Source organism: Eulemur rufifrons, chromosome 7 (assembly GCF_041146395.1).
Source record: "Eulemur rufifrons isolate Redbay chromosome 7, OSU_ERuf_1, whole genome shotgun sequence".
Classification (NCBI taxonomy): Eukaryota; Metazoa; Chordata; class Mammalia; order Primates; family Lemuridae; genus Eulemur; species Eulemur rufifrons.
This window is the reverse complement of record NC_090989.1, coordinates 14606998-14630149: the sequence shown is the minus strand read 5'-3', so window position 1 is coordinate 14630149 and position 23152 is coordinate 14606998. Positions and strand designations below refer to the sequence as shown.

Below are 23152 nucleotides of genomic sequence, written 5' to 3'. Positions count from 1 at the left end.
GTGTATATATACACATACACAATGGAATACTCTTCAGCCATAAAAATAGAATGAAATCCTGTCATTTACAGCAATAGGAATGGAAGTGGAGATCATTATGTTAAGTGAGATAAGCCAGGCACAGAAAGACAAATATCACATGTTCTCGCTCATATGTGGGAGCTAAGAAAGTTGATCTCATGGAAGTAGAGAGTAGAATGATGCTTACCAGAGGCTGGGAAGGGCGTGGGAAGATGATGAAGAGAGGTTGATTAATAGGTATAAACATACTGTTAGATAAGAGGAAAAAGTTTTAGTGTTTGATAGCATAGTAGGGTGGCTATAATTAATGACAATATATTGTGCATTTCCAAATAGCTAGCAGGGAAGATTCTACAAAGAAACTATAAATGTTCAAGGTGATTTGAACACATTGATTTGACTATTATACATGGTATGTATATATCAAAATATTACATGTACCCCATAAATATACACAATTATTATGTATCCACTAAAATATATATATACCAGAAACATCTTATGCCAGAGTAAAGAAGTGCTCAAAGAAAGATGTGGTTACATCTAAAGGGCACAGGGGCCAACTTAATGAAACTTTATCTGGTCAAATTTGGTGCAATTTGTGCATCAAAAAGCGTAATGACTGTATTGCAACACATGGCATAAATAAAAGCCCACAAGTACATAAGAATACTCATAAAAGAAAAATAATAATTATAGAGTGAAAATTATGGATACTGAAATTGATTAAAGTACACTATCCCTTATTGCCCAATATCATCCAAATTGACATTTTATAAGTCCATGGTTATCCCTTAAGAGTAGTAAATTATTAGTATGTATGTTAGATCATTGTTCCTAACTATTTACTGCCTGCCAAGAGACAGAACATTCTTTCTTGTTTTGATGAGGCTGGGATTGGCCATGTGACTTTTTGATCAATGGCAGGTAGGTGGAAGTGGTGAAATACTGGTTCTGAGTAGACACTTGGGTCGTCTTGGGTTTTATCCCCTTCTCAAGTTTCTGCTCTCCACTGTGCCAACAGCATGCTCTAGAGGATGCACATTCAAAGTAGTCACAGAGAAACTAACTGAGCCAAGCCCAACCTGGCAAAAATCACCGCTGATTTGCAGTCATCATGAAATGTGAACAAATTAAATGTTTGCTGTTGCAAGCCACTGGGATTTAAGGGTTGTTTATTGCTGCAGCAAAAGCTGAATGATAAATATAGATTCATTTATATAGGACTTGCTATGTGCCCAATGCTTGGTAGGGTAAGCATTACACATATTCTCTCATCTTATCCCTGTGGCTTAGGCATTATTATTCCTATTTGGCAGATGAGGAATAGAGTCAAAAATGTTGAATAATTTGTTACATAATTCATTAGGGACCAAGTTAGGATTCAACTCAGGACAAAAATCACACTGAATCATATGCAAATGATTTAATTTCTCATGAAGAAAAGACACCAGATTTTTAGGATTCAACTCAGGACCATTTAACTCCCAAGTCTAGAGTCTTGGACAACATGGTGATTGTGTTCTGAGGATAGAAACTGTTAGGGAAAACCCTGTAATTGGTGTTAAAGGTTAAACATGGTTGAATCCCAGCCATTCCATATAGTTCCGCCTAAGAATTCTTTATATGTATTTTTTAAAAAAGACATGTAAAAGCATGCACATAACATTTTCTGGCCAGATCCAATAGCCAGAAACAATAAAAAATTTCTAAGACAAAACAATTTATGAAACTGAATTTACTTAGGTGACCCAGACACAACAAAAATCACACTGAATGGTACCCAAATGATTTAATTTCTCATGAAGAAAAGAAGCCAGATTTTTAGTCTAATTCTTCTAGACTCTTAGCATTGTCTCCATGGCCTCTTCTATATAAATTCTGGGATGGGTATATTCACACCTAATGGGTGCGGGGTGCACCATCTAGGGGACAGACATCCCTGAAGCTCTGACTCGGGTGGGGCAAAGGCAATATATGTAACTTAAACATTTGTACCCCAGTAATATGCTAAAATTAAAAAAAGACAAAAAAAAAATTTTGGCCTTAAGAAAGGCCCCTGGGCCATCTTGACTTTCTCTCCCTGGCCCAGCTTTGAGGATTTCTCTCTCATTTGAGACATGAATTAATTCAGAATTAGAAACTGCACATGAGTCCCACCACTCTTCAGCCTCCCAACTTGGTCATATCCTCATTATGGGAAAAGCCATTCCAAAAGGCAAACAGCTTTTCATAATTGTTATTTAATGGATATTGCCTGCTCCTGGGATTTCTTTCTCAGTATCTGTTTGTAATGCAAAGGTCAGCATAATACCACTGGCATACACAAGGATTCTGAGAGATTTGTTCCTCCTGATTGAAATTCAGATACAGTGACACAGTAGATTAGTTTAGGAGCCTCTTATGTAGCATGGGTCACAGTTTGGATGAACCTAACCTCATTTTAATTCTGGGTCTTCACCAGTCACTAAGAAAACTGACCTATGAATGTGGAAAATGGTCAGGAGCATTTGTTCACTAGTCTGGCATAAGAGGGAAGTCACCAAGTGCAAAGACTTCGTGCTCTGCTTTGGTCATTATCCCTCTAACTGGCCCTAATCTCACCTAAATGGGTTTCTCCTTAAGGTAATTTAAGCAGGAAAAGGTGGCCCCAGAGAGTAATTTAGGTCTCATGTATGTACATATTTGCAGGATTTATATGGCAAGCTACACTTAAATTAGTAATGGCAATCTCATTTCAAGATATTATATATTGAAATATTATTCAACAAGAAAGCTATTTTCCAAGTAGGCATGGGTGATGATTATTTATTAGTTTAAAATGCATCCCTTCTTCCCATCTCACCAAACACCACTTCCATTTCAAATGAGCTTAAAGCTCTCACACGCTGCAGTTTATGCCTAAAGACTGGCTGCTTAGAAGCACTTGTGCCTTGAGATACAGGAGAGAAAAATACTACCATAAAGTTCGCAGTATTTATGGTTAGAAGATTGTTTATTTCAAAAACAGAACCAAATTAAAAATCAGAAATGACAAATTATAGGGCTACCAGCATGGTTTCTATGGTGTGTGTGTGTGTGTGTGTGTCTGTGTATGAGAGAGAGAGTTTTCATTTTCTTCTGTTTCTATTTTATAGCACGATATTTGGAGTTCACTATTGAGGTTATTTCCAATCAAATTGCATTCAGCCCTAGAACAATGTATAGCTTGTCTGCATGGATGATAGTGGGTTATGGGCCACACATTCTCTAGGTTTAAATGGAGGATATAAAACTAACTTTTATAAGGTCAACATAATTCTTCCTCCCCCGGAGAAAATATGACAGCAATTTTGAGGATAGAGGTTTAAAGGGAGCAGCCAAGAGTACTTGAAATAAAAGCTAAGAGAAGAGTTTAAATTTTCAAATAGGGCAAACAAGGTCAAGGGGTCAAGTTTACATATGAGATCCTGACCCAGATGACAGGGACCACCCTCCAACACACCCTCCCACCCCTCACTGCACTTTCACCCTGTCAAGTTCTTAAACTGATTTGATGGTCTTTGTTCAAAAAGTAGCTCACAGAGCAAGGCCAGAATGAGCCTAAAGCAGAGGCTATGAATTTTGTTTTTTAACATTAAATATAAATATTTGAAAGAAGATGTGATCAAAGAAAGCTGTCTTTTCTAGAACTTTTAAGAAAGATTAATGGCAACTGCAAACTGCCATACAGAATGCTCATCATAAGGCAGATGCTGTATGTGGGGCTTGGCATATGTCATCCCAGATAGAGAGGAAAACATTGGCTGTGCAGTAATCAATCCATTGCACACATGTAGAGGTCACTCTAGAACGCTTAACATTTATTATTCAATTAATCCTTGCAAAAGTATCTAAACCCACTCTTTCAATTGTTTTCCTCCTGCTCTCATTTCCAAACCAATTATATTTTCACTCCCATCGTTTCACTATAAATGCTTTTTTGAAGATCACCAATGACATCTGTTGTAGTAAATCCATTGGTCATTTCTCAGTATTTATCTTTCTTGATCTGTCAGCAGTATTTGATGTACTATTTTTTAATTATAATGAAGAATGAAATGGGAACTTGAGAAGTTTCTTGAGAAATTCTAACTAGAATTCCTTTTCTGAGGAAAATTATAAAGATATACTGGAAAAAATATAGATGGCAGAATGGGAGGAAAAAAAGACAGGACCAGAAATCATGGGCAGGAGATGTCATGTGGTTGATTAGGGTTGCAGGAAAATCACCGCAAGACAGCAATGAGCATCATTGTTATTAATACATTACTGTAGCCCATTTGCTTGTTGAAAAATTCTGGATTATGTGTGTTGTAGTTCTCCCTCTGGTGCTAATTGAATTAAAGCCATAAACATTTTTTAGTAGGGAAGAATAATAATTGATATGGTTATTGAATTTTATTATGTGCCTGGCACTGATCTAAGTGAATTGCATCCAATAATTGACTTATTCATAGACAATGATGATTTGTATCCCAATTTTACAGATGGCAAACTGAGGTGCAGGAAGGTCAAAAACCTTGCCCAAGGTTACCCACTTAGTAAGGGAATGTGCCACAATTTGAATGCTAGGAGAATAATAACAATTTTTAAGTCCATAGCATTTGAAATCACCAGCTCAGTCGCTTACTTGAAACCTCTGAGCAATATCCCATAAAGTTGGGACTCATCACAATATTAGGGGCACAGATTATCTGTGGAATCAAAAATCCACATATAACTTTTGACTGCCCCCAAACTTAACCACTAATAGCCTCCTGTTGGCCAAGAAGCCTTACCCATGCCATAAATAGTTGATTAATGCATATTTTGTGTATGTATTATATATTGTATTCTTACTATAAGCCAGAGAAAAGAAAATATTATTAGGAAAATCATAAGGAAGAAAAATACATTTAAAATACTATACTGTATTTATCAATACTATAAGTTTAAATCATCTGTTTACAAGATGGGTAGTCTGTCTGATATGGTGGACAACCACAGTTGTAGACTTTAATCTCTGTTATATATCAAGCCATTCAACTTTTTCTTGTAATGTTATGACTTTTCTCTCCTTATTGGGCACACTTCCAGTATTACTAGTGGCACTTCGTATGGGTTCCATGGTGTTATTCAAGGTTTAAGGTATTGCACTAAATAAGATGAAAAATATGGGAGAACCACATGAGATCACTTTTTACTGTGATATCCAATTTATTAGACAGATGAACTGCTCATGCAGAGATGATTGGCCTCACATGGTGTTTTAAGTGGATACTTGCAATACTTGAGCTCACCACAATAGCAACAGGAGGTGGTTACAAAATTATCACAGTAGTATAGGATGTATTATAGTTAATTTTATTAAGTTATGATTTAATACTGCATCTTTTTGTTTGTTTACATTTTTCTTTTTCTTTTTTTTTTTATTTCATCTTATTGTTATGGGGGATACAGAATTGCAGGTTACATACGTTGTCCATGTACCCCCTTTCCCCCCAAGTCAGAGCTCCAGGCCTGTCTGTTCCCCAGATAGTGCGCGTTGCACCCATCGTGTAGGTATATATCCCTCCCTTCCCAACGCCCCCTTCCCGAGTCAGCACCTTCAAGCGTTACCATTCCCCAAACGGTGTGCAATGCGCTCATTGTGTAGGCATACACCCATCCCCTCCCCCACCCCCCACCTCAGTCTGATATCCGATTGGTGTCGTTCCCAGATGTGTATTTAAGTGATGTTCAGGGAAACCAATTTTCTGGTGAGTACATGTGATGCTTGTTTTTCCACTCTTGGGATACTTCACTTAATATAATGGGTTCCAACTCTCTCCAGGAGAACCATAGAGATGTCGTATCTTCATTATTTCTTATAGCTGAGTAATATTCCATGGTACACATATACCATAGCTTACTAATCCAATCATGTATTGGTGGGCATTTGGGTCAAATGGTATCATGTATGTTCTGTAGATGTTTGTGTAAATTTTGATTGATTTTAAATTTTTATAATAGTTCTATGTATATTTTATGATAGTAAATTATAAAATAGACCAAGTATCTACATATTTTATGCATTCATGACATGTGTAATTTTTCTTAATTTTTCAGTATTTCTAGGCCACAGTTCATCTGCAAGTTTTTTCATTTTACCTATTATCTACTCCAAATTTTTCAATATATTTATTGAAAACAAAATCCATGTATAAGTGGACTTGCACAGTTCAAAATTGTGTTTTCCAAGAGTTAACTGTACATGTAATGAGATTCTCTTATTTGTTGGGAGGCAATTTTTAAATATTTGTGTTTATTTAAAAAATTCAAGCCCACTGATCTAGAGAAGGCATTAGGAAACTTCTTCTGTAAATGGTCATATGATAAATATTGCAGAGTTTGTGGGCCATACATTCTCTAATCCAACTACTCAACTCTGCTACTGTAGTGCTAAGGTGGCCATAGACAATATGTAAACAAATAGACATGGCTGTGTTTCAATAAAACTTTATTTACAAAAACTGGTGGTAGAACTGATTTGGCCCATGACTGTACATTCTTGTCACCTGAATATTGTAATGACGTGGATGCCATTATGCTAAGTAATATTCTGTTTAATGAGAATAGTCCAAAGCTGTCTCACGATTTTAGCAGAGAATTTTACTTGATTCCAATATAGAAATTTTCATTTTCTTTTTTTTGCAAATAGAATCCAATTTTTTTTCACTTGACATATGATGGCCCAGAATAGATGATCCCCTCACCTCCAACCCCTTGCAACAAGCTGTGACTATATGAAAAGTTCTGGCCAAAGGGAAATAAGCAAATGTATACACATCTTCTAGGAATTATCTGAAAATGCAGAGATTCTACTCTTTCTTCAGAGCTGGTATACAGATGGACCATCTGGAATTGTAGCAGCTATCTTGGGGCAGGTTACCTTTAGAATAAAATCACACACAATACAGCACAAAGATAAAAGAAACCTAAGTTCTTCAAACTGTGAGGCACCAAAGCATCCTATAACTAGACTTCTTTTATATGAAAGAGAATAAGCCTCTATACTGATTAACTTGCTACTCTTTGAGTTTTCAATCATACTTAGCCTGATCTAATGCTTCTTGATGCAATGGCCATGTCTCTTTCTTAACTACATCAATAAAATGCACTTGTTCCACAATATTAGGGAAATGACAGGATGAGAAGGTGCTGTGACCTAAGAAAAGGGCACTGACTTTGAAATCATAAAACCTGGATCTGCTACTTGGTGTTTGATTCCGGACAAGCTGCTTTAACATCACTGCCAGTTTTCTCACTCATAAAATAGGGTTGACTACAGCTAATTCAGTGGTGTGATGCTAAAATGAAATAAAATATGTGAAAGTGACAGAGTAACATTTACTTCATATTTGTAGATACATAAATATGTATATAAATATATCTGTGTATAATTTTTATGACCATGGAGGTACATACACACACACACACAGTACACATATACACATACATATACACACACATATAGAAAGAAAAAAACAACACTAATATATTTGTTAGCTCATTTGTTACTGCAGCATGGTGAGAATGAAGATAGTACCAGAAAGATTTAGAATCTTTCAAAATTTTATCTTTATATACCTATATATTTATTATGATAAATTTATTTATAAATTTTATTTTATTTTATTTTGTCTCTTTTGTGATTTTAACTGAAGCATTACTATTCATTTTTTTAAATTCTTATAAGCACCAAATTTTAATATCTAAGGCAATTTTGGGGGAAAGAAACACCAACAAGAACTTCCCTCCAGAACAAAACAATGATAGTCATTCCTCCAAACATCCAAATTGAAGGTCTACCAAAACAAACAAAAAAAAGCCCACATAGAAATAAAAACAAAAATCACATTCTAGGGGGTCAGTGCATTTCTCAGTCTTCTCTGTGCTGTCTAACTGTCCTTCAGCTGACTTTCAACAAAAATAACACCCTAGCTCATCAAAATATACATTTTCCATTTGCTTTTTTAAATTAAAAATAACAACTAAAGAAAACTTTAAGAAATTCACAATCAATTGCCTGACTCGTTTCGATGTCATGTACAGCATATGAAGGTCAGGAAGGTGATTAGCATCACACATGATTGGGGACATTCATCTTCAAGGCTTAGTTTTCTTCCACACAGTGTAAAATACCCACAGTCCCAAGTATGGAGGGTCACAGACGATTTCCTTCGAGAATTCCACAGGACAATACAGGCGCCCGAGCTGTTCTTCATAGGGTGACAGGGCTTCTGTCAGATTGACACAGTTCCCCTGTGTGAAATGTTTCCCGTCCTGTTTCAGTACTTTCATTGAGAGGTGAAGAATCAGTGTGAGAAACTCCCATGTGGAATCTTCTGGAGACGTGGAGATTGGAACAGTCATCAAATCAATCACATAATCAAACTCTCTCCCTTCTTTGGCGTACCTGTTCAGTGCTGGAAACACAGTCTTCTATTAGAACCCGATACCAGTCTCCTTTAAGATTGTCTAAGACATCAATGCACGTTTTTCACATTTATTTCTTACATGCATCAACCACCATTTGGTCAATCTCTACCATGGTGACCGTCTTTGGTTTCAGTTTGACTATTTCACATCCTATGCTCCCCTCTCCAACTTCCAGAATCAGTACGTCTTTGCCAGTGCAATCTACTTTGCCACTGCCCATGATGGCCCTGGTAGACCCCAAGTCACTCTCTACCAAACTAACATCCCCACTAAGCTGAGAATATTTCCAAATTGCTTCAGGTGTCGAATTCTAATGTTCTGATAAGGTGAATCTTCATCCTACACCACTTCATCTATGTCCTATTCAACCAGGCGCCCATCAGCGGTGGGCCAGTGTCTGTGGACGGTCCCTCCTCGACCCGTGGGTGGTAATCGCTTCACCCACCTGCCCAGTACTGTCCTGGTTCAATTCTTTCATTCTTTCTTCAACTTTGTTCAAAAGACTGTCGATTTCTTCCTTGCTCTGTGCATCACTGTCGTAACTCTGAAGGTCCAATAACACCCATCCATGTGGGTAAATTCTCAAATTGGCAAAGCTGCCGTTTTTGTTTGTGTAGGTTGCTAAATAGCCGTGGTCCTGCCTGGTATGCACCGACTCCGCCATCTCCTGCTCCTGGAAAATGGACTGGTGACCTTTTAGAATGGTCTCGCCATCAGCTCTGGCGCTGAGCACGAAGTCGATCGATCGTGCTGTGCGGTTCTGCTGCCATAGTGAGGCGAGGCCCTGTGCCGGGCCTAGGGGAGGCGACCGCGGGAGACTGGGGGCCGTGCGGGGTGTCAGGCTGCAGCCGGCCTATTTACAAATTTTAATTTGTATAAATATACTTATATATTATACATATAATAAACAATGTGAATATATGTAAAATAGCCTAGCATAGTGCTGCACAAGGTGTTGAAACTGGAATTAAAAAGCCACAAGGACCATCAGTTGTGGAGGTGATTTTTCTTTTGATTTACTAATGGAAGAAAGAACATAGAAGGGGGGAAATTTTAGGGAACTTGACCAAGGTTATTCTTCCAAGCCAGGCTAATATGACTATATCCCAACCGTGCTGTCTGACTTATGATTTCCTGAAGGTGCTAGATGTCTTCAAGCTCTCTGTACATTGCCTTATGCTCTTTCTTTAATATGTGTGCCATTTCCTGCCTCATGAACTTTGGCTTATCTCTAAACTCAAAAATCTTTTGCTTTTTGGAACATTTTCCAGCTCTTCCAAGCCTATGTTCCTTCTTGCAATTCTTCTATACACCATAAACATGCTTATCATACCATCTAATAATTATTTATGTACATGCCTTTATTCCAAAGTAGAATGGAGCCTCTAAGACATCTTCTATTTATCATTCATTCATTGAAAACATTTTTATGAGTGCTGCCCATACCTCAGGCACTGTTTCACATTCAGGGTTTACCACAGTGTACAAATAGACAAGTATCCTCTTCTCATGAAGCTTACATTTCACTAAGGGAGACAAAAAATAAATAAATAAAAATAAAAAGTTAAATACGTAAAATATCAGATGGTGATAAGGACAAAAAGAAAGGTCAGTGTATGGGAAATGAACAAGGAGATGATTTTTTACGTAGAATATTCAGAAAAGGCATCTCTGCTCAGATGTCACCTGCATGGAGAACTCACTAAACAAAGGCAGGAGCATGCTGGTCTTGTTAAAAGAACTTCAAGTAAGCCTAAGAGACTAAAGTGAAAGTAGAGAGAAGTCACTGTGTATAAATTCAGAAGGAGAGGATCAAGATTGTGCAGGGACTCCTAGGTCATGATAAAGATTTGCCCATTATTTTTAGTATTGGGAAGACTATGGAGGGCCATAAGAAGACAAATGACAACCAGTCCACTTTGACAGGATCCCACTGATGTCTCTGTGGAGAATATATACACCTAAAGAGGGCAAGGTCAGAGGCATAGGATCGGGGACGAGAGTGCAATTGCCCAGGTGAAGGGTGATCATGACTTGGGTGATGACGATGGTGAGATGTGGTCTGATGTGGGATGTATTTTAGAGACAACTGGAAATTAGTATCTCCAATTATAAAACAAATATTTAATATAGGACTGTGGGAAGAATGAGTTATTTTAATAAATGATTAAAGGTTAGAGCTGGAGAGTCTTATCGTTTAAGTGATTATCAAAGAATACTTCAGTTCCTATGTGGAGAGTCATCAAAGAACCCGAAAAAGATATTGTGTGTTTCTTGAATTCTTGTTTAAAAAGTTACACAGTTTTTAGAAACCTTTGAAGTTTGTAGTTACAAGAGCAAAGGCTTTAAAAAGCAGGGAAGGAAGACTTTATGCTGTATTTGTAAGTTTTAAAACAATAGTGAGTTATGATATTGAGACTATGACTAGGGTGATTTAGAAGTTGGTGATAATGTTAAGAAAGCAAGCAAGAGTATTTTCACGTCACACAACCCAAAACATAGCTTAGATAAACAAGAAACAAACACATCAAAAATATGTACATGATCTTGATAACTATGGTTTTAGAGAGAAAAATATTCCAGGAATTTGCATACTTTTTTTAGATGATATAGTATATCTTTGAATAGCATATGGATATGTTAATATTACATAAAATGGTGACAAATGATGTTTTACTAGCTTTCTGGTTAAAAAGGGTAATGCAGCTAAATTTGATCATGATGGGCTATTTTGCTAGTGGGACTTTTAAATTTCTGTGAATCATTTTAAGAGATCACATAAAAGAAAAATATGAGCTATAAGAATGATCAAAATCTCACATTATGTTTAGAGAAAAGAAGTGTTGGTCTAAATAGAAAACTTTAAGAAATATGTTTGGGGTTTCTTCCAAATAGCACCCTTTACACAATTTTTAAGTCTGTAATGTACATGCAGGCAGAACCTGGATCATGATTGTTTAGATCTGAAACCAGAATTGTTCTGAAACATCTTATTTGAATTCTAATTTAGGGAGTGATCCTCTCTCTCCCCACACAAACTTGCTTGATCTTATTTAATACGAATTTCTGCTCCTTTTAGAATAATTTCAACAAGTAACTTGCAGTCTCCTCTATGATTTCACAAGCACTTCACTTCTCCAGAGGAAGGTGGTGAAATGAGATAGTAGGACTGAGAAAGTGTGAGGCACATGGCCTGTCTTCCTTCCCACACTCTGTGCAGTCTTCTTTCATCCCCATAACAAGATTCTTGGGTGAAGGTTTGTACACTGGTCACTAATGTGGGAATGTTGAGTAATAGGAAGTCCATTTGGTTACTTTTCTAAGCCATGACCTCTGCTCAAACACCACTACTGTTACTCTTCATCTATTTGGTACCTGAGACTATCTCATAGTAGGCTCAGATCTCAAGATGAGTGTGATGGTTAGTTTTATGTATTAACTTGGCTGGGCCTCAGTGTCCAGATATGTGGGCAAACATTATACTGATGTTTCCATGAGGGTGGTTTTGGATGAGGTTAACAATTAAATCAGTAGACCCTGAGTAAAGGAGATTGCTGTCTATAATGGGTATAACGTGGGTGAGCCTCATCCAATCTGTTGAAGGCCTGAATAGAATAAAGGCTGACCTCCCCCAAGCAAGAAGGAATTAGGAAGCAAGATGCGCTTCAGACTTGAACTTAAACATTGGCTCTTCCCTGTGTCTCCAACCTGTCAGTCAATCCTTGCAGATTTTGGACTTGCCAGCCTCCATAATTGCTGAGCCAATTATCTATATATATAATTAGATATCTATTTACATATATAAAAATATATATATTTACATATATACATATATATAGAGAGAGAGAGATTAATTTTATCTTGTTGTTCTGTTTCTCTGGAGAACCCTAACACAGTGGGATAGAGGGACTTGACTACTTCTCAATCCTCAAATCCCAGCAGATAATATTTTCAGAGTATCAATAGAAGGATCAATTGCTTATATTATAATATATGCCTAAGTGATAAATCTGAAATCTTCTACATAGTCCAACATATTTGAAATTAGGGATATTCTTATAGGAACTCATGACTTCAAGAACAAATTAAGTAGCCTTTGCCCTAAACCATGTTGTTGTGCTAAAGTGATTCAGCTAGATCATGAGGCTAAACAATCACTCCTTTTGATAAACTTTTGAATTTATTCAAACTCATCTTCAATAAAAATTAACTATATTTATAGTTGCTTAACTGGTTAATTAGAATCAGAAAGGCCTGACTTAATAAAGAAATGCAGTGAGAATAAAGCTGAAGAGATACACTAAAATTCAACATTTAAAATTCTTACATTTAGGTCTTGACAGTTGCTATTTTAATTCTGAAAACACCACACATTTTAAAGCAGATTGTACTTTGGACTCAAGCTCTAGATGAAAATTATCCTTGGAACTTTAAAGAATACTACAATCCAACAGGACAAGAGATTAATAGATAATGAAGTTTTTATGAATACAAATATATATCATAACATTTTACAATGCCCAAACCATGATGAGTCAATAATGACTCATATAAGTTGAAAAAGCATGACACGTTTTAGGCGATTGTATGTTTATGAAGCTGTAGGACTCTCATAAGCCCATATTTGATATAATGTTCAGCCACTGCAGCAAGTGAGTTGGACATCTCAGGTTTCCTTGAATCCTATTATCTTTTAATTAACATGTACCATAAATGCTGTAAATGACTCAAGAATTGCATTTTAGATCAACTCACAAAGGATTTTATGATCTACCAAATGGTGATCAGGGAAAATGGGGCATATGAGAAGAAATCTAAAAAGTATGTGTGGTAAAAGTAGGGAATGAAGGAAGGGAAGAGAAATAGCCCTGCTTCAGTTATCCATTACTGCTCAAATAAACACCCCACAATGTAGTGTCTTTTAACAAACAAACAAACAATAAACTATTTTATTTGCTCACTATTCCCAATTTGGGTTGGGTTCACCTGGATAGTTCTTCTGCTGGTCTTGCCAGTGATTACTTGTGTGGTTGTATTCAGCTGGAGGGTCAGTTGGGGGCTTTAATCAGCTGGACCACTGAGTTGTTTGACCTTGTCTCTCTATAGTATAGCCTCACGATCTCTCTCCCTCTCTCTCCCCTCCCCAGCCCCACCTCTGGTGAGACAGAGGGTGTCTCCAGCGGGATAACTGGATTTCTTACATGGTTGATTGTGGCTTTCAAGACACCAAAAGGAGAAGCGGCCAGACCTCTTTAAAGCTTAGTCCTAAAATTGGCACAGTGTCTTTTCTGCCTCCTGTTGTTAATTAGGGAACCTGGGCAGATTCAAGAAGAGAGCACGATACAAGGGCATGACTAGCAAGAGGCATGGTTCATTAGTGATCACCGATATAACAGACTGCCACAGGCCCCAGATCATTTATGCCTGGAAACCTTGGTAAGTGATTTGGGTAGAGGTGAGCCCATGGATTAAGAGGACTTAAGTACTGCTAAATTAAATTTAGTATTATAAATCAGTACTTTCCTAGGAAACTTGGCATTATTTAACACTTTCTAAAAGGCAGGGATGGTGCCAAGTACTTTATGTCATTTATTTTCTTTAGTTCTTATGCCACCTAATGATAGTTTTTAAAGATTAGCTCCATTTTACAGATGAGCAATGGGTTTAATGGTGTTAAAAATTATCTAAGCTCATACAGCAGAGCCAATATTCAAACCTAACCAGTTTTACTCTAGAGAAAATTCTTTAAACCAGTTCCCTTGACTGTAATTTAGTTTTAAAAATCTGGTTTCCAAAATTCCAGGAGTCCATCACCATAAAGTCAATTAATTCACCTTTCTAGGGCTGATTTGAACTCATTTCCCATGTAGCTTAATACAAGAAAGATGAAGAGGCTAAATTAAACTGCACAGCTGTGTTTAAATTTCAGAGAAAGTTGTTCTTTAGGTAAAAATAAAGGCGCATGTTACTAAGTATCTTACCACATGTTGCAATGAACTCACTGAGACTCTGATAAGAGAGAAGTCTGGCTGTTCTATTTATTAATTTTAAGAGGAGCCTGTTTCTGGACCATTATGTGCTGGTATATACTCCATATATTATGCTACCCAAGTCCATCTTCTTTTTTTTTCAAGGCCTTCTTGAAGTAAAGGCCAACTTGGGCCTCTTTATAACATGCATCATAGCAGGATGTAATTATTTTATGTGTCTTTACTGATGGTGGCAAGCTCTATGGATTAAGACACTGGATTATATACTCTTTTAGAACCTCCAACAGTGAACAGTTTATGGAAACCAAGTAGGAGCTCAATGAACATTTGTGATTGAATGTTTGGTGGTGACAGCTACATATTTTTCTATCTGTGTTAGCAAGCAGTGCCACTGAGTATCATTTCACTCATTTTATATGATCAATTCTGCCACCCAAGCAAAAACACAATGAGTTGATGCAGATGAATTTAAGAAGCCTTTGAGAACTTCTCTGCCATGCAATGTTGCCTGATAGGACTCAATACTGCGTGCTGTCAGATATGAATTATTCATTGACACTTCACTCCTACATCATTATACCTTTCATTCTGCTGTGTCTGCACAGATAGGATTGATTCACACATCATACCCAGGAACATTTATAATCAGAAAGACTGGAAACATTTTCGCAGAGAAGAAAAACCTGTAAGAATGTACTTAGGATAACGACACTAGTAATTGGTTCTCCAGTTTCCAACTAAGCAAGAGATGTGCTGGAAGAAAGAAAACAATGTGCTGCCTTTTGTCAAAATATTCATTGTTTAAGCAGTAATTCCCAAATAGAAACACCTACTTTCACACAAGGCCTAGGAAATATGAATCATTTTGTGAAATCTGACACCATATGTTCTAAAATAGGGTATTTTTCTGGCAATGATTGCAAAGCACTGGCTTGGAAAATCTACACATAGAATCATTTCAAGCATGGAAATGTATGAATCAAGAACACTGTTCTGAATTAATTATCATTGTGTCTATGTTTGTGTGTGTGTGAGTTTCTGTGTATGTGTGTGTGTTTTGTTTAGTCTTCCCCATGGGAAATAAAACCCAGAACTAGAGCATTAAACACACACACACACACACACACACACACACATAGCTTCTTACATTAAACAAAGAACAAATCAAATCAGAAACAAGCCTGGATTTAAAGAAAATGTAGTAAACCCATTCCATCTCTTCTTTTAATTTCTTTCTATTTATTCAAATAACTGTTTAAGAACTACTATGTATCATATATACTGAGAGGTACTGAGGATAGGGTGGTGAGCAAGATATTACAAGCTCGCTCCATAAAGCTCAGTCTCTGTGATCACAGCCTGTGTTTAACCTGGTATATCTCTTTGTAGTCTATTTTCACTAAGTTCTAAGAAGTGCTCCATCTTTTCCATAAGTGCAAAATAAACATCAAATAAATAAAAGAAAATTCAGAGAACTTACTGCTGTAGAAATAATTTCAGTTCATAAACTTCAGATGTTACAAGCTTGTAAATACTGATAAGAACATGATTATTTAAACTACCATGGGACATGTCTTATGGTCACATAAATTCTAATAAGGATAAAAATGTAAGAATTCAAGGTGGTGAAGTAATGCAACTGAGATGTAAAGAAATTGATGATATTAATTTGAAGCTAAATCACAGAAAAGGTTATCATATTCATTTGGTTGGGAGGGGATATTTTAAACACAAGAAGAAAAGCAGCCTCCCATGGGTCTGTCTATATGGGGATTTAAAAAAAAATGCTTATGGTGAAAATCTGCTCCTTTAAGGTGTGTACTATAATATTCCATTACCACCATTTATCGCAAATGATAAATACATCAGAAAATGAAGTGGTTACAGATTTCATTGAAACACACAGAATTTACTAGAGGCAAATGTTTTGTACCTAACCCATGCAAATAAGGAGTGAGATAAAGACAGAAATGTTTGACCAGCCTACCTGGTGCTGCCTGGTTGGGCTCCACTTTCCTTCTGCAGCTTCCTCACCCACCATCCCTGCCCTTCTGCCCCATTGGCTTCTTTCAGTCCCTTGAATGCTCTGTACTCCTGCCCATAGAAGGACTTTTGCAAATGCTCTGACTGCAAGTAGAAATATTCCATCTCCCCTCCTACTCTCTCCTTCAGCTAGGTAACTCCCAGGCAGCCTTCAGATTTGACATCACACACTTCTGCCCTTGGAAGCCATTCCTTAACTTCTGTGATTATGAAAAAATCTCCATTATACGCTTTCAAAGCACTATGAACTTCTCCATGGCATTTACGGCAGTCCTAATTTTATACACATAAGAACAATTTTATGTATAACATTAATTTTATGTAAAATGTTTTGTATGATTTTATACACATACTCATATAGGTCTCTTCCATTATGCACGGGATTTGCTGCAGAGCTGTCAGAGTAGATTCTCAATATATGTTTACTGAAAAATTAAATGAATGAATCAGAAGAAAGAAATGTTAGGGGAATCGAATAGTATTATCATAAATTTTGATGAACAAGTATTTTTTCAGTTTTAATGTTATTTTTAGAACAACCACTGGATATTTTTTTCTACTCCGGGTTGGGCAACTATATTAATTTCTCCTGAAATCTAATTAGGTACTTGGAAGGAAATTTGTTTTTTTGGAAACTATTTACCACAAGTGACAATATTCTAAAATATATGTGTATAGATAGATAGATAGTCATATGGTCATTGAGTAATGGAAGAAGTTATGTAGCAGAGTCCATTATCACTACTAATGATAAAGCCAAATAAGCAACTGGAGAAATTGTGGTGGATCTGTTTTCTTCACTCCCACTTTGTTCTTTACTCCTTGGTTATTCTGTCTATACTTGGCCCCTCACCTCCTACTTGGCTTTATAAGAGTGGCCAAAGGTATTGCCTGGGACTCTGACAGACCAGAGCCTGCATCATGGCTCTACCCCATAACTTCTTCACCTCTTAGCTTCCTAATATATGAAATAGGAATAAAAATTCTACTTCATGGTTCTTGTGAATGTTTAATGAGGATTGTGCATAAATTGCTTAGTGCGCTTCTGGCACTAGTTAATATTCAATAAATAGTAGTGGGGTTTTTTTTTTTTTTTTTTTTTTTTCTAGTGTCATTATCATTCTTACCCTTGTCTTAATTTCCCTCCTCTGGTCTTAAACATAGGCTTGGCTTTTCTGACTTTCACACTCACTCAGTCTTCCCGTGGGCATAATGTTTCTTTCTATGCTCTTTCTAATTACCATTGCTACAGGTAGCATGCCATGCGTGCTGGCATGCTCTGTTTAGGCTACTTTTAGCCCTCGTTTAGTATTGTTTTCCTTTCTTCATTTGCCTCACTTCTAGCTCACTCTACTCTTGCTGTATTTTGTGTACTTCTGTAGGCCTCCTACAAACCCTTCTGAAATTGGGTGGATACGCACCCAACCTGCCAATCTACAGCACCTGGAAGCTTCCCACAGTATTTATTTGCTCATTGATCGCACACACTGGTGGCTGGATCCCCATCCCAGGACAGGTCAGAGAGGAGGGAAATCCCAGAAGTCTTTTGAGAGGGATGGCCCCCAGATGGCTGGCTCTGGGGTAAAATCATGACATAACAGGTTTTGTTGCTTTGACTCTGCTTGTTTTTCTTTGTTTCTCACATGTATTCATATGGCTCTGAGACTGTCCATCAGATTCACTCATCAAAACCTTTTTGAGAACAAAATTATGTTTTGCAAGTTCACTAGAGACTCTGAATCCCGCAATCAGAAGACAAGATGAGGATAACACACATCTCCAAACAATTGACCATTTGTTGAGGACATTCTAGGTATACAAACAGCTGGTGCAGAGAGGAGTTGGAGTTTAGAGCCTCTTAGGATCTTTGAAAGCATATTTTATATTCCATAAATATATCTGGTCCTGGACAGTAAACACAGGTATTCCTTTGCCCTGGTGTTTGCTTTGTAAGTCATATTTCAGAATAACTCAATGTGCAAGAATGATCATTTCCTCTTTCTTTTTATTTCTTATTTTGTCATTGTGTTTAAAAAGCTAAATCCAGAGCTCACAATTACCCGGTGATTTTGGTCCAGTGTAGTTTTAGATAATTTTGACTCAAAGTAACCTGTTCCTCAACAGCAGATTTGTTTTCCCAAACCACGTGAATGTTCATTCTTGTCCAACTTCATGGCAGCAGGCACACTTTGGTGACTGAGAGCTGTGGGAGAAACTGTTCCTGTTGAAAGAAATAGCGGGTTACTCCTGGCACCAAACCTGGCAGGCTACTGCCCACTGGTCTATTACTGGCACACTCATTTCAGTCGTTCAGTGCACTGCCCTTTGCAAGGTGGAGAGCATAATCTCGTAGAAATGAAAGTAGAAAGAAGAAATCAACCAGCAGGAAATTGAACTGAAGCACTGACAAATTTAAGAGAAAATGGTATTATTTCTTCATTTTTTTAATACAATAAAAAAAAACCAATCATGAGAAATAAAAGTTTTGGGGGGGCCACATAAGAAAGGAATAGCTATGTAAAAGTACAATATCATATTCTCAATCTCTAGAAATGCTTATGACATGTGGAGACAGACACATGTCCCATGGTTTATTTGCAGATGTTGATTTTAGGTTGTTTCTATCCAGTATAGCTTCTTTTTTTCCTAGCCAATTTATTCAGCTCTATGAAAATTCCACATGTACAGAGGGAATATTACTATGATAATTATAGTAAAATGCATATTAAATAAAGTTTCTGCTAGATTCAGATTAAAAATGAGATCATCTCTGATTTGTTATCATTGCATGAATCATGTTTATAAATGTGAAAATTTGATAAGTATATATAAATAGCTAAATAATGCATATATATGTGTATAATAATGCACAAACATATATCTTTACACAAACACTATCATAAAGTCACCAATCCCATGATATAAGAAATCAGACAAATGTTATGCTAAACCCTGAGTCATGTGTTCATACCTTTTTTCTATATTAAAAGACAATAATTTTTGTTGCTAATGCAGAAGATAAGAAGCTTATTGTCTTGTTTTGAAATTTTCCTAGACAGAGGTAGGGGCTGAGGATAGGAAAGAAGAGGCAACCTATGTTTTTGTCTCAAGGAGCCAAGAAAATTATACTTTCCAAATTGCACATAGTCTTAGAGATAAAACCCAAACTCTTCCCTTAGGCATAAAGTACTTCATGATCCATCACCTGCTTCCTCTCTAGCCACTTTGGCACATGGCACCCTTTGCTGTAGGCATATAGCAAAAGCAATCGTAAGCAAAAAGAACAAATTGGGAGGCATCAATTTACCAGACATCAAGCTGTACTACAAGGCTATAGTAACTAGAACAGCATGGTACTGGAACAGTGACATAGACCAATGGAATAGAACTGAGAACCCAGATATAAAACCATCCTCATCTAGCCATCTAATCTTTGACAAAGCAGACAAAAATATACACTGGGGAAAAGAATCCTTATTCAATAAAGGGTGCTGGGAAAATTGGATAGACACCCGTAGAAGACTGAAACAGTATCTGCACCTCTCACAAAAATCAACTCACCGTGGACAACAGACTTAAATCTAAGGCATGAAACTAAGAATTCTGGAATAAAACGTTGGAAAAAACTTTTACAGACATTGGCCTAGGGAAAGAATTTATGAAGAAGACCCCAAAGGCAATCACAGCAACAACAAAAATAAATAAATGGGATCTGATCACATTAAAAAGCTTCTGCAAAGCCAAGGAAACTATCATGAGAGCAAACAGACAATCTACAGAATGGGAGAAAATATTCGCATGTTACACAGCCAATAAAGGGCTGATAACTAGAATCTATATAGAACTCAGGAAAATCAGCAAGAAAAAATCAAACAATCCCATTAAAAAGTAGGCAAAGGACATGAACAGAAACTTTTCAAAAGAAGACAGACTAATGGCCAACAACCATATGAAAAAATGGTCAACATCTCTAATCATCAGGGAAATGGAAATCAAAGCAACAATGAGATATCATTGAACTCCAGTGAGAATGACTTTTATCAAAAAGCCCCCAAACAATAAATCTTAGCATGGATTCAGAGAGATAGGAAGACTCATACACTACTGGTGGGACTGCAACCTAGTACAACCTCTATGGGAAGTAATATGGAGATACATCAAAAAGCTAAAAGTAGAACTACCATTTGATCCAGCAATCCTATTACTGGGCATCTACCCAAAGCAAAAAAAGACATTCTATAAAAAAGACATCTGCACTAGAATGTTTATAGCAGCACAATTCACAATTACAAAGATGTGGAAACAACCCAAGTGCCCATCAATACATGAGTGGATTAATAAAATATGGTATATGTATACCATCGAGTTCTACTCAGCCACAGAAAATAATGGTGATCTAGCACCTCTTGTATTATCCTGGATAGAGCTGGAGCCCATTCTACTAAGTGAAGTATCACAAGAATAAAAAAACAAGTACCACATGCACTCACCATCAAATTGATATTAACTGATCAACACCTATGTGCACATTTAGTAGTAACATTCACTAGGTGTTGGGCAGGTGTGAGTGGGGTGGATATGCTGGGTATATTCACACCTAATGGGGCCAGTGTGCACCATCTAGGGCATGGACATGCTTGAAGCTCTGACTTGGGTGGGGCAAAGATAATATATGTAACCTAAACATTTGTACCCTCATAATATGTTAAAATAAAAAGAAAGTAAAAAATAAATCTTAAATGCTATTTTATATCTTTTTCACATGTTTTTCTGCATGGAATATGCTTTCTCCAGTTTTTTTTTATAGTTAAACCAGAATCATAATTCAACATTAATCTCTTCTGATTTTAATATCCTCATGTGTTCATCTCTATTACATTTTCTGGTATCTCTCTCTCCCTTACAAGGAAAATTTCTGGAGTTCAGAGGTTTGGTGTGCAATGATCTTGTGTTTCCCGTACCTGGCACAGGTGTGGCACCTAGAAAAGGCTCAATAAGTGTTTGTTGAGTGAAGGAATAAATAAGTGATTGACATTAAACTTCTTTACTTCCTTCCCAAAGGCTTTGAACAACATCTGATGCTTGTTTACATAGATATATCCAAGAAGGAACAACTTCTTGATATATGTAACTAACTGTGCAAATAACAATAAATATGTGATTATATTTAGTTAGAGTCACAGGAGGTAGGACCATGAGAGCACTGTGAAGCTGAAGAACAAGATGACTAGGCTACCATCAAGGTAGGGGCTGGGGGAGCTGCAGCAAGAAGAGATCTGGGAAAACAGACAGCTTTCCCATATATGACTAGTCTTTTCTGGAATCAGCCTTACTTATGAATCTGAATTTCACAGTTAAATTTAAATATTTCAGAATCTATAAGGAAAAAAGCAAAAAAAGAAATAATTTTTTAAATAATTATGTTAAACTTAGCACAAAGTATTCTGTGGATAAGATGGAGAAAAAGGCATTTAGGGAAATTATTATGCAAGTTTAGCCACTACACTTGAAGAGTACAAATTAATGGGTCAACATCACACTATAGGGAGTTTTCTAGTTATGGTTTGATTCAAAGCTTTGTACATGAAGTTACTTAAAATACCTATAAAACTTGCAGATAACATGAGATGAAAGAAGTAGGATCTAAAATTTTTCGTAGACTATCTTGATGGTCTAGATATAAATGTAATTTCAATGATAATTGTGAGATCTTATCCCTGAAATCAAAATCAAGAAGACAGTTACGGAAGGGAAAACGGCAGATGTAAGACTTAGGCATTCAAATTGACAGTAAATTTAGTCTGAATCACTAGTCATGGGGACAAATGCAAAGATCCTCCTCCATTATACAGAAAGCTATGGTCCCACTTAACTCTGTTTGTTCAGACCATATCTGGAGCAAAGTAATACTCAGTGGGTCCTGCATTTCAAGAAAAATTTAGAGTAAATTTGTAGGGAGAGCAACCAAGATAGAATTCATCATCATATCTTAAGAGGAATGGTCGAAGAAACTGGGAACATTTAGTCTGAAGAAAACTAGTCTTTTTGGCGAGAGGGTAGGTTCTAGTTGGCCTTACTTATACGTAAGATTTTCATGTGGAAAGAAATTATGTTGTTCTATATAGTTCAAAGGGCTTGAATTAAGACAAATTGGTGTAAACTTAAAGAAGACAGATTCTTATGTTATTAAGAAGTATTTTAATAGTCAGTGATACTCAAAGGTGGACTTGCCTTCCTTTGAAGTATGGGGTAGAATTCCAGATGGTGTAGAGTGGGAATTGAAGAATAAGAATATAATGTTGGATTTCAAAATGTCCCTTTTCAACCTTGAGATTAGATGATTCTGTGACTTAGGGGAAAATATTTTTATACCTGTCTTACTGTTTACTCTAACTTACAGTTTGGAAAAGAAAAGAAATAAAAAAAAAAAGATGAGATTGGAAGACCTACCTCACCAGCAATACAAATGTGACTTTTAGGAAAGCGGATTTTAAGTTTCAAAGTGTTTGGGGCTATTAAAACTTTTGTCTGTCAGATCCTTCTAAAACAAAGTCACCCTTTGGCATTTCACATTCTAACAGTGCATCAGAAGGGAAAGTTTGAGTTTCATGGTCTAT

General features: G+C 36.6%; 1 protein-coding gene and 1 pseudogene across 10 annotated transcripts in view; both read right to left on the bottom strand.

Moving 5' to 3' along the window:
• GRIK1 (glutamate ionotropic receptor kainate type subunit 1) overlaps nucleotides 1–23152 on the bottom strand; it is a 376197-nt gene that overhangs the window by 259717 nt on the left and 93328 nt on the right. The gene's annotated exons all lie outside the window — the stretch shown is intronic.
• LOC138386142 (spermine synthase pseudogene) lies at nucleotides 8170–9272 on the bottom strand (annotated as a pseudogene).